Source organism: Podarcis vaucheri (genome assembly GCF_965113315.1).
Source record: "Podarcis vaucheri genome assembly, chromosome: Z".
Classification (NCBI taxonomy): Eukaryota; Metazoa; Chordata; class Lepidosauria; order Squamata; family Lacertidae; genus Podarcis; species Podarcis vaucheri.
The window spans coordinates 12,722,043-12,734,798 of record NC_138758.1 but is presented as its reverse complement, the minus strand read 5'-3'; the positions used below and the strand labels follow the sequence as shown (position 1 = coordinate 12,734,798).

Below are 12,756 nucleotides of genomic sequence, written 5' to 3'. Positions count from 1 at the left end.
TGTAGCCTGGGAAAGAGGAGACTGAGAGGCATAGCTGTCAACTTTTCCCTTTTCTTGCAAGGAATCTTATTCGGAATAAGGGAATTTCCCTTTAAAAAGGGAAAAGTTGACAACTATGCTGAGAAGAGATATGATAGCCATCTTCAAGTATCTACTGGCCACATGATACGTGCACTTTGAAAATACTTCGGCTTGTTTCCCTTGTCTTATATTCAAAAGAAGGAAAGAAACAAAAGAAAAAAGGAGAGAAATTCAAACAAGCTAGAAAGTCCCAAGCTATTTATGAGAGATGTTGACCCAATACATACCTTACTAAGGAAGTGTGAGTTTCCCTAAATTCTGGACACAAACCGCTCTCTAGCAAGGTCTGTAAAAAGGGTGCCATGATGTGGGCCACTGAATGTTGAGACAGTTTCTTGTTGCAGTTATGGGAACAGTGTGGGATCACATGTTCGAGAAATAATGGATGGGTTGGATTACACATGCTCTGTAGTCTTATGATCAACCACAACAAAAGCAGGATATAAATCCTAGAGTTGCTTCCAACTAAGTTCTACTCAGAGTAGACCCCCTGTAATTAATGAGCTTAAATTAAGTATTGTCCATTAATTTCAAAGAATCTACTCAGAATAGGACTAAGATTGGATGTAGCCTCTAACAGACTGAGCTAAAGTAGGATCGCCACAAATTTGAGAGGTGGGTATGCATTGGGTATGCCTTGGTTGGTTGTAGCATCCTCCTGCCCCTGCTTGGCTAAGGGTATCCTGTTAAAAGGATCTGGGAGGAGTGGCTCCTGCCCAATGCCCAGATGGGTGCTAGGGCCATACTACTCCTCCAATGGTGACTGCTTGGGGGACACCCTGATTTGACGTAGGTCATAGAGCGATCCCCCCCTCCACCCACCAGCTTCACCTTTAGAAACACTCCCAGTGGACGAGCAGGAGTGACATATGAGCCATTGATTACCACAATGCCTTTGGTCAAACCTCACATCTGTAACCAATAAAGTCTCATTTGATCCCCAAAACCAATATGTCATGTGTTGTCTAGTTATTCTCACCTTAGGGAACAAGGTGGTCATGGGGCCTTGATATGCAGCCAGATGAAAGCAGACTCCCACAAAATCTCACAACCACAACAACTAGCCTAGTGAGTTGTTAGGCAACAAGCCTAGCAGCTCACTTTTCCAAAGCATGTTGCAGAGTTGCAGGAGCAGGAGTCCTGATCTGGACTGGGGTCCTGATGTAGATAGTTGGCTTTAACACTTTGCCCCACTTCAGTCCCAATTCCTGCTGTTTGCATTGGTCGAGTGTGTGTGTGTGTGTGTGTGTGTGTGTGTTTCTGTGTAATCTCCCATTCTCTCCAATCAGGATTTCTAAGGTTGAAATGTATTTTTAGGGTCCATCTTATTTTTGAAATGTTAAGTTGTTGGAAACAGTTTTTAATATAATATAACATTGTGTTTTAATATCAATATTGTATTTTAATTGTTACAAACTGCCCTAATCCTCTTTTAAAGCCATCCAGGTTGGTGGCCACCACTGCCTTTTACAGAGGCTAATTTACTACAGCACAGCAAGGACATTTTCACCATCCTGACCAAAGTCTATTTTTAAGGGGCAAACTACAGGTATTGTTAATTTTGTGTAAAGCAAGGAAGTATACCCATTCTACTACCCTCCACCCCAAAGGGCAAGTTTAGGGCAACAGTGATTTCAAGAAGCTTAATGAGCTACAGGGTGTGATCCCATGGTCAGAAATATCAAAGAGAAGGGAGTCTAAGAAGGATGGGAGTTTCTAAAAGGAGAAATATTGAAAGCCCCAAAGCAGGCAATACCAACAAGAAATAAAAGTGGGAGGCATCTAAGGAAACCAGTGTGGCTGCATTAAGGAGCTTACAGATGAGCTGAGAATTGAGAAGAGAATTCTTGGAGAACAGGTGAGGTCCCTACAGACTGGAGGCAGGCAAATGTTGTCCCCATCTTCAAAAAGGGGGAAAGGGTTAACTACTGACTGGTGAGTTTGACATCAATAAAGGTCCTAGAACAGATTATTCAACAGTCAGTTTCTGAGCATTTAGAAATGGATGTTGTGATTACTAAGACCCAGCACGAGTTTCTCTAAAATAAGTCATGCCAGACCAATCAGATTTCTTTTTTTGGATGGAATTACAAACTAGGTGAATAAGTGAACTGCTGTGGACATAGTTTATCTTGGTTTCAGTAAGACCTTTGATTTGGATTTGTGGCTAGTTGACTGCCTGAACCCAAAGAGTACTCATTAATGGCCCCTCATCCTGGAAAAAAGTGACAAGCAGGATGCTGTAGGGTTCTGTCCTGGGCCCATTGTTGTTCACCATCTTTATAAATGACTTGGATGAAGGAATTGAGAGAATGCTCTTCAAATTTGCAGATGACAACAAACTAGGATGGGTAGCTAATGCCACAGAAGACAGAATCAGAATTCAAAATGACTTTAACAGATTGCAGAACTGGGTGAATTGAACTTCACTGGGTGAAAATGAATTTCAATAGGTATAAATGTAAGGTTCTGCATTTAGGTAGGAAGAACCAGATGCACAAAAATAGGATGGGGGACACCTGGGTTACTGGCAGTAAATGTGAAAAATATCTAGGGGTCTTGGTGGACCACAAGGTTAATGTGAGTCAACAGTGTCATGCAGCAGCAGAAAAGGATAATGCAGGCTGCATCAACAGAATTATCGTGTCCAAATCAAGGGAAGTAATTGTAAAACTCTATTCTGCCTTGGTCAGACCACACCTGGAATACTGTGTCCAGTTCTGGGCACCACAATTTAAGACGGATATTGACAAGCTGGAATGTATGCAGAGTTGGTGACCAAGATGATCAATGGTCTGGAAACTGAGCCTTACTAGGAGTTCTTGAAGGAGCTGGGTACGTTTAGCCTGGAAAAGAGGAGACCGAGAAGAGATATGATAAAGGTAAAGGGACCCCTGTCCATTAGGTCCAGTCGTGCCCGACTCTGGGGTTGCGACGCTCATCTCACTTTATTGGCTGAGGGAGCTGGCGTACAGCTTCTGAGTCATGTGGCCAGCATGCAGCGGCGTAGCGTGGGTTGTCAGCACCCGGGGCAAGGCAAGTAATTTGCGCCCCCTAACCCCTAACCTGCCGTGTCAGGTAATCTGAGGTGAGTTGCCGCTGGCGCTGCCGCCCAAACGACGCCGCTGCTTGCCCAGAGGAGGGCAGAGAGGCAAGGAAAATGCAACATGGCCCAGAAGCTGCAGCAGCGGCGGCGGCGGGGCTGTGAGGAGGGGCTGCCTGGCACGCCCTCCTTGGCCCTGACGCGCGGGGACCGCGGCGAGCTCTGAGAGCCGCTGCCAGCTCGTCGGTTCCGCGAGACATGGGGCTCTGCTACAGCCTGCGCCCGAGGCTCTTCGGCGACTCTGGAGGCGGCGAGCGTGCTCCCCCCAGATGTTGCGCCCGGTGCAGCCAGCCCCCCTTGCACCCCCCATGCTACGCCACTGCTACCATGACTAAGCCACTTCTGGTGAACCAGAGCAGCACATGGAGGGCAGAACTGGAGGGTAGGATTCAAACCAATGGCTTCAAGTTACAAGAAAGGCGGACCCAACTAAACATTCAGAAAAAAAGTTCTGACAGTAAGAGCTGTTTGACAGTGGAACAGTCTCCCTCAGGAGGGTGTGGACTCTCCTTCCTTGGAGGTTTTTAAGCAGATGATGGATGGCCATCTGTCATAGATGCTTTAGTTGAGAGTCCTGTATTTCAGGGGTTGGACTAGATGACCCTGCGGGGTCCCTTCTATGATTCTATGACTGGATGGTGGTGGCTGTGAGGATTGAATTATTCTCACTCTACGGTCCTGGATGAACACACACTCCACCACCAACACTGTCATTAGGCTGAGGATGGACAATTCTATTGGACAGGGGCATGAGAGGTGCAAACAGACCTCTTATTCCCCACAATGCTCATGTACATGCAAAGGATAGGGAAATGGCACCACAGGATCTTTGGACAAATTCTAAACATTATACCAGCAAACTTGCGTTTTCAACATGTCTGCCAGTCAATGTGAATGCAGAGGCTGTAAGTGTTTACAGGAGAGAGTATCAGCAGGAGATGAGGGGGGTTCTTGAATCTTCCCAAATTTGTCCATTTGCTCATACAAGGGCATTCAGCCTGACAGATTTCTATCACCCTGAGATCCATTTCTGTGTACATCTGAGGGGAAAACAATTTCAAAACATTCAAGGGAGCGTTTGTAGGGGAGAACTGGTGGGTGTGGAAAGTGTTAATCACTAGGTGTTGCATCCAAAGTTAGACATACTCAGGAGTATACCCACGGAAGTTATTGGACAGGCTTAGCTTAGGTCTATTAAGTCCAACTCATCTGCCACAAGCAGAACTTAACATTTTGTACACACCATACATTCAAAGCAACCCCCCCAAAAAGAATATTGAGAACTGTAATTTACTCTCACAGGATTCTTTGGGAAGAATCTTTAAGGAACTACATTTCCCAGGATCCTTTGCAGGGCAGCTTTAAATTTAAATTTATTGAGTTCTTGCAGAGTTCCTCCCAAACACAACTAATTGTTGGTAACTCTGATTGGCTCTGCCCCAAGATCTTCTGCAAATTTTCTGTCTCCAAGGGATGCTGATAGGATACCAGGTCATGAGGGGGAGGGTCCGGGGGAGGGTCCGGCAGAGGTTTTAGTAGCAGCTTTTGCCTCTGCCGACAGAGACGCCTTCACAGAGGAGTGAGAGAAGTCGGGAGAAAGTTTGAGGCGCGAGACAGGTGTTGTAGCTGCAGCTGCAGCGCCCGCGCCCCTCTCGGCACTGTCCCATCTCCTAGCCGCGACTGGTCTTCACTGCTATCCGGGTGCCTCTGGAATAAGAGAAGCAGGCAAGTCACCCCTCCTGTTTCCTCTCGTTTTCCCGCTGCCGCTTGACAACTCGCCCCATTTGCTTGTGGGTCCAACGCAGCCATGTCCCCCCCGTTCTTCGCTGCCGCCACCGTCAAACGCCTGCTGGCCTGGAAGATGCTTACTTTCAACGAGCAGGAAGGCAAGATGTACGAGAATGCTGTCAAGACCTTGGTGAGGAAGACCCACGCCAGCAAGCAGCTGGGGGAGCTGGAGAAGGCTATCTCCACTCAGAATCCTGGCACCAAGTGCATCACCATCACCAGACCTCTGTTTGAACAGATGTATGCGTCCTGCGGAAATAACTTCCCGCACACTCTCTTCTGCCGGCTGTGGCGATGGCCAGAGGTGCAAAGCCATGATGATTTGCGTAGCATAGAGACGTGTGCAAACGCCTATAAAAAACTAAAGTCTAAAGTCTGTGTGAATCCGTATCACTTTGAGAAAGAGGAAAAGACAGAGTGCACCAGTGAGCCAGAATTCACATTGCTCCAGGGCTCCAGTGCTCCAGTGGGCCCGCCAATACAGCCAGAAGATCCAGCTTCATATCCTCCATTGGAGGATCACAGCTACCATGCGCCAGGAAACTCTAACCTCCAGGCAAGCTTTGTCCCTGGAAGCAGCACCTCTGGCCCTGGAAGCAGCACCTCTGGCCCTGGAAGCAGCACTTCTGGCCCTGGAAGCAGCACCTCTGGCCCTGGAAGCAGCACTTCTGGCCCTGGAAGCAGCACTTCTGGCCCTGGTAGCAGCACCTTTCTCCCTGAAAGCAGCACCTTTGTACCTGAAGGCAGCACCTCTGGCCCTGGAAGCAGCACCTCGGGCCCTGGAAGCAGCACCTCTGGCCCTGGTAGCAGCACCTTTCTCCCTGAAGGCAGCACCTCTGGCCCTGGAAGCAGCACTTCTCGCCCTGGAAGCAGCACCTCTGGCCCTGGTAGCAGCACCTTTCTCCCTGAAAGCAGCACCTTTGTACCTGAAGGCAGCACCTCTGGCCCTGGAAGCAGCACCTCGGGCCCTGGAAGCAGCACCTCTGGCCCTGAAAGCAGCATCTCTGGCCCTGAAAGCAGCATCTCTGGCCCTGGAAGCAACACCTCTGGCCCTGAAAGCAGCATCTCTGGCCCTGGAAGCAACACCTCTGGCCCTGAAAGCAGCAACTTTTTTCCTGATATCAGCCTCATTTTCCCTGATTTCAGCACCTTTTCCCCTGGAAGCAGCACCTCTGGCCCTGGAAGCAGCACCTCTGGCCCTGAAAGCAGCAACTTTTCCCCTGATATCAGCCTCATTTTCCCTGATTTCAGCACCTTTTCCCCTGGAAGCAGCACCTTCTCCCCTGGAAGCAGCACTTCTGGCCCCGAAAGCAGCACCTCTGGCCCTGAAAGCAACACATCTGGCCCTGAAAGCAGCAACTTTTTCCCTGATATCAGCCTCATTTTTCCTGATTTCAGCACCTTTTTTCCTGAAAACAACACCTCTGTCCCTGGAAGCAGCACGTTTGTCCCTGAAAGCAGCACCTCTGGCCCTGAAAACAACACCTCTGGCCCTGAAAGCAGCAACTTTTCCCCTGATATCAGCCTCATTTTCCCTGAGTTCAGCACCTTTCCCCCTGAAAGCAGCACCTCTGTCCCTGGAACCAGCACCGTTGTCCCTGGAAGCAGCACCCATGATCCTGGAAGCAGCACCTTTCCCCCTGAAAGCAGCACCCATGTCCCTGGAAGCAGCACCTTTTCCCCTGAAAGCAGCATGTCTGTCCTTGGAAGCAGCACCCATGTCCCTGGAAGCAGCACCTCTGTCCCTGAAAGCCGCACCTTTGTCGCTGTCCCTGGAAGCAGCACCTTTGTCCCTGTCCCTGGAAGCAGCACCTTTGTCCCTGTCCCTGGAAGAAGCAGCACCTTTGTCCCTGTCCCTGGAAGCAGCACCTTTGTCCCTGTCCCTGGAAGCAGCACCTTTGTCCCTGTCCCTGGAAGAAGCAGCACCTTTGTCCCTGTCCCTGGAAGCAGCACCTTTGTCCCTGTCCCTGGAAGCAGCACCTTTGTCCCTGTCCCTGGAAGAAGCAGCACCTCTGTCCCTGTCCCTGGAAGCACCACCTCTGTCCCTGGAAGAAGCAGCACCTTTGTCCTTGCTGGAAGCAGCACCTCTGTCCATGGAAGTAGCACTTCTGTCCCTGGAAGAAGCAGCACCTTTGTCCCTGTCCCTGGAAGCAGAACCTCTGTCCCTGGAAGAAGCAGCACCTTTGTCCCTGTCCCTGGAAGCAGCACTTCTGTCCCTGGGAGAAGCAGCACCTTTGTCCTTGCTGGAAGCAGCACCTCTGTCTCTGGAAGAAGCAGCACCTCTGACCCTGGAAGCAGCACCTCTGTCCCTGGAAGTAGCACCTCTGACCCCAAAAAGAGAACCTCTGACCCTACAATGAGAACCTCTGTCCCTAAAAAGTGCACCTCTAAAAGCAGCACCTCTGTCCGTAAAAGCAGCACCTTTGTAGAAACACCATCCACTGTGCTTCATTGTCGTCCTGAGAGTACAGCAGCCAGCACTAGTAGTAGTAGCCAGCAGGAAAAACCTGAAGCTCCGGTGATCCCTGGACCCAGTAATGTGAACATCAAGCCCGTCCCGTACTCTGAACCAGCCTTTTGGTGTTCCATCACCTACTACGAGCTCGGCCAACGGGTTGGGGACAGCTTCCATGCTTACCAGCACTCTGTGATTGTAGATGGCGGTACCGACCCTATCAATGCTGGACGTTTCTGCTTAGGCCAGCAGACCAATATCCACCGTGATTCTGAGGTGGAGCAAGCCAGAATGTACATCAGGGAAGGAGTGAGACTCTGCTATGAAGACGGGGACGTGTCTCTGGAGTGCCTTAGCAAGACTCCCGTTTTTGTCCAGTCTCTCATGTGTAACCAGCGCTATGGAGTGCTTCCGAACACTGTTATCAAGATTCCAAAAGAATGCAACTTGAAAATTTTCCGTAAGGATGTATTTGGTGAAAGTTTGTCCAAAGCTGCAACCCGGGGCTTTGAAGCGGTCTACCAGCTGATGAAGATGTGCATCATCCGAATGAGCTTCGTCAAGCCCTGGGGACTTGAACACAAGCGGCAGACACTCGCGAGTGTTCCCTGCTGGATTGAGATCCATCTGAATGGCCCCTTGCAGTGGTTGGACAAGGTCTTGAACCAGCTTGGTTCTCCAGCCACCTGATGTTCCAGCAAGTATTAAAGAAGTTAGAAGCAGAAGCCAAGACCAGGAAATGGAATTCGTTTCACTCCTGGCAGAGAGAAACCTAAGTTATAATCAGTATCATTAGGCTCATTTCTATCTTGCTTTTTTGGTTGTTTTTTTCTGGACCGAAATAGAAGTAATAGATTTAAAACAGTAGATATAGAAAGAAATCTATTTGAAATGTAAATATATTTAATGTGTCTAGCTCAGTACTAAGCACTTGGCCACAGGCAGATGTCCTTTGCATCTGCTGTGATGATACCAGCTTTCACTTATGCATCTGAGAAGCTCGCTGGATGGGCTGCCAAACAGGGGACACCCGGGAGCAAATGTAGTGGGAATCCCTTAATGTTGCAGAATAATGGGACAAGGTGTTTAAGGAGATTTCCCTAACAGCAGATAAAATTCTTGTCTCATCTCTGCATCTGGTGCCTTAAATTCCTTAAAAACAAGGAACTCACCCCTCACCTTTTGATGGCAGCAATAATGTACGTTACAACGTTTTGAAAAATATTGAGTTAGTCAGTTTGGACCATTGGTCCTCAAGCGTCTGGCAAGAAAAAAAAAATCCCCATAAACTGCAAGTCTCTAGGGGTTCTAGTAAAAAAGGTAGGCTTTTTGTAATAAGCTAGACTTTTTGTTTGATTTCATATTATTTATGAATAAGGTTCTTCAAGCCTATGCTTAAGTATGGTTACATGAAAATGCAATTGACAAAATTTAACACTTATGCTTTTTGATTTAATAATATTTTTTCTTATTCTTATAATTTCTAATCAATGGTGCACACATAAGAAAGAAAATGGTGCACACATAAGAAAGTAAATTAATATTTTTGTTTGGTTATTTTTGAGTTCAAAAGTATTGCTAATGACTGCAGAATTTTTTTTAAGGCTGTGTAGTAAAAATGACAGGCTTTTTGCAATGCTGTCTGATTTCATTTTGTCTATGAATATACAGTCTATGCTAAAGTATGGGTTACATGAAATTACAACCAATAAGATTTAACAGACTCATGCTATTTGATTTCCCCCTTACTCTTATTAGAGCTCTATTAATTTTTGATATATTCATTATATTTTACTCTTATATTTCTGTTCATGTGGTGCAGACGTAAGAAAGCAAGCAAATTAAGATTAGCATCTTTGCTTGAGCCACCTCTTGAGTTCAGCATATTGCTAATTACTGTAGGATTTTCTTTTTCAAATATGTGCAAGTACTTGTTAAGTACAGCAAAATATTGCTAAGATTTATGTTCCATGTCTGCACTGATCCTGCATGATGATTTTTTCTCTCCCCCCCTTATTTTTCCTTCTGTTAGCTTTGAAAGTTCAATAAACAAAAAGTTCAATAAAACAAAAAGTTCCATATACAAAAGGTCTCAGGCTCAATCTTTGGCATCTATAGCTAAAAGGATCAGATAGCAGATGATGGGGAAAACCTTAATTTGAGATCCTAAGAAGAGTAATAGAAACATAGATTTGTAGGGTTGGAAGGGACCCCAAGGGTCATCTAGTCCAACCCCCTGCAATGCAGGAATTTCAGCTAACGCATCCATGGCCATCCAAACATCTGCTTAAAAACTTACAAGGAAGGAGAGTCATTGCCAGTCAGAGTGGACAAAACTGAACTAGGTAAACAGAGTTCTAAGGCAAAGTGCTGGGGTGGGTCAAGATCAAAAGCAAATAAAAACATTGTTGGGTCAACTCTTGCCTTACTTTTCAGACTAAGAAATAAATTACTGACCAAATCTGGGCTAGAGATACAATGGCCAGCTGGGGTCCCAGCTTGAGTTAGGAAATTAAAAGGAAGTTTGTATGGAAGGTGCTTCTCCCTGGAGTTTTGTGGAACAGACAGACTTATTAAAATACATTTAAAATATCTAAAGTGCCAAGACAGACACATGAAGTACATAGTGACACATCTGTGCAATTCCATTTGCGATAGCAGTGAGATTTAATTGGGGAGAGGCTGTATCCTTGGTGTTAAGTGCTCCTGAATAACATGTTTCCAAACAGTGCATTTATATATTCTTTCTCTCATTAAGGCGTTGAGGACTCTTGTACAATGGGCAAACATTTTCATCTCTGATGAAGTGCAGTTTCAAATCCACAGAAGTGTATGAAAATTAAAGCAATGATTCTCCCATTCATCTCTCAGGATGTTGATGCCTGCTGAAGCTAAACGAATGTTTTATGATATTCCTTTGCAGAATATATGTCCCACCAAGCCAAATGCATTCAGCCAGCCCTGCCCTGTAAAGCCCTCCTTTATTTTGCAGTCCCAGAAAAGCAACAAAAAGAGAGAGAGGTCCTCAGTGGACTGTCAAGCATCACTGTTGAATTGCAGAAGATGGCATGGTTGGGTGGCTGTGCTCATCTCGCTTCTGGTTGGCTGTGTCACTGCTGCTTACCATGATGTAACAGACTGAGTTTGAATCCTGACAAGACAGAAGTACTGTTTTGGAGGGACAGGGGGCGGGCGGTTGTGGGGGATTCCTTGGTCCTGTATGGGGTAACTGTGCCCCTGAAGGACCAGGTGCGCATCTGTTACACCAGCTCCATCTGGTACACAGGCTGAGACCCTACCTGCCTGCAGACTGTCTCGCCAGAGTGGTGCATGCTCTAGTTATCTCCCGCTTGGACAACTGCAATGCATTCTACATGGGGCTACCTTTGAAGGTGACCCAGAAACTGCAATTCATTCAGAATGCGGCAGCTAGATTGGTGACCGGGAGTGGCCGCCGGGACAACACCGGTCCTGAGAGATCTGCATTGGCTCCCAGTATGTTTCCGAGCACAATTCAAAGTGTTGGTGCTGACCTTTAAAGCCCTAAATGGCCTCAGTCCTGTATACCTGAAGGAGCATCTCCACCCCCATCGTTCAGTCCGGACACTGAGATCCAGCACGAGGGCCTTCTGGCGGTTCCCTCATTGCGAGGTTACAGGGAATCAGACAGAGGGCCTTCTCAGTAGTGGCGCCCGCCCTGTGGAACACCCTCCCTTCAGACGTGAAGGAAATAAGCAGCTATCTTCTCTTTAAAAGACATCTGAAGGCAGCCCTGTTCAGGGAAGTTTTTAATATTTAACACTTTACTGTTTTTAACACTTGATTGGGAGCCGCCCAGAGTAGCTGGGGAAACTCAGCCAGATGGGTGGGGTATAAATAATAAATTATTATTATTATTATGTAGAGAGGGAAGGGGTGAGATGGCGGTGAGGTTGGCAGCTTGCAAATGTGCTGGCAGAGCCAATCTGGAGCTCCCGCTGGTATGCTTGCACTGCACCAACCTTAGGACTTCCTCCCTTTCAGCAGGGTTACACCAACTGGAGGTCAAGGAATCACTGCCGCCCCACATGTTGTCCACTACTGCTGTTTAAGTATGCTGGTTTGAAAGCAGAAGCAATTCGCATACATTTTGACAATGGAAACTGGTGTGCTTTGGGACTGGTAGGGCAAAAGGCAGGAAGGCTACAGCCAGTATTACGCAGAACCAGTTACTGCTGCTTCTGTTCCCATTCTCCTCCCTGCTGAGCTCTGCAAAGACAACACTGAGATTGAAGAGAATGAGGATGGCAGTCACTGCCAGCTCCTGGGCAGGTTTTAAGTAAGGAAGTCAGCAGGTGGAAGCTGGCTGAGGGCAGGCTGAGGATGGTGGTGCCTCATTCATCCCTATGGATCAGGCTTCGCTTCATTCTGGAGAGATTATCTGAATGTGTATCTCCACTCCTTGCTGAAAATGTGTAGGCTGATGTTAGATGGCACGAGCCGGCTTTGTGGATTTATAGAACAGATATTTCTTTATGCTGCAATTCATACTGACAATAGGCCCAATCCATGCAGATGTTGGCCAAGAGTAGCATATTCATGTCCTTTTCCTGAAGCCTGTTTTTCAGAGATGCAAGTTAAGTGCAGACATTCATCTGTATTCAGTCTCTTAAATAACACTCCTCTGACAGTCAGCTGAGTTGTAATCCCAATCTAAAAGCACGCTTTTCCCCCCCTATCAGGAGTTGGGAGCAATTTGCAGTTGCCTCTTTCATAACTTATGAAAATTAGCTGAAGTGTTAAATCTCATTGATGAGTCAGGAACTGTAGCATCACAGCATCATATCACAGCATTCTCTTCCATTTTCCATTAATATATTATTTTGTTTCTGTAATTAGTTTCCTTCTGAGCAATTGAAAACACTTCTTATTTAGTTGCTTTCAAGTGTGCACATTTAGCCTTTGATCCCTGCTGTTCCCTTGATGGAATTTAATGCAGTTTTTCCGCCTTTTTCAGTGGAATTTACCCTCCGCCCCCTACATGAGATGGTGCATTCTGCTCAATTAAAATACATAATAAGGAAAACAGCAATGTGTGTGTACAATTTGATGAAGTCAGAAGTTATTTTGCAGATCTTTGCATTCACCTCTGTGAAAATATTACTATCTGTGTCCAGTGGCAGCATCTGGCTTGACAGGTGCTTCTTTAGATATTATATCTTTTATAAATGTAGCCTACACATATTAAATTCTACACTAACAATATCATAGGTGCTAATGCAACAATGCACAAGTTGTCTGATTAGGAAATTAACCCCGCTGCCAGGCATCTTCATGCTACTGGACATGA

At 46.7% G+C, this 12,756-nt stretch overlaps 1 protein-coding gene and 1 pseudogene across 2 annotated transcripts in view; one reads left to right on the top strand and one right to left on the bottom strand.

Annotated features, from left to right (window-relative positions):
* GRIA3 (glutamate ionotropic receptor AMPA type subunit 3) overlaps positions 1-12,756 on the bottom strand; it is a 209,648-nt gene that overhangs the window by 11,775 nt on the left and 185,117 nt on the right. The window lies entirely within an intron of this gene.
* Positions 6,544-8,936, top strand: LOC309524068 (mothers against decapentaplegic homolog 3 pseudogene; annotated as a pseudogene). The gene is made up of 3 exons: positions 6,544-6,555; positions 6,679-6,730; positions 6,815-8,936. The product of its transcript is annotated as a mothers against decapentaplegic homolog 3 pseudogene (transcript).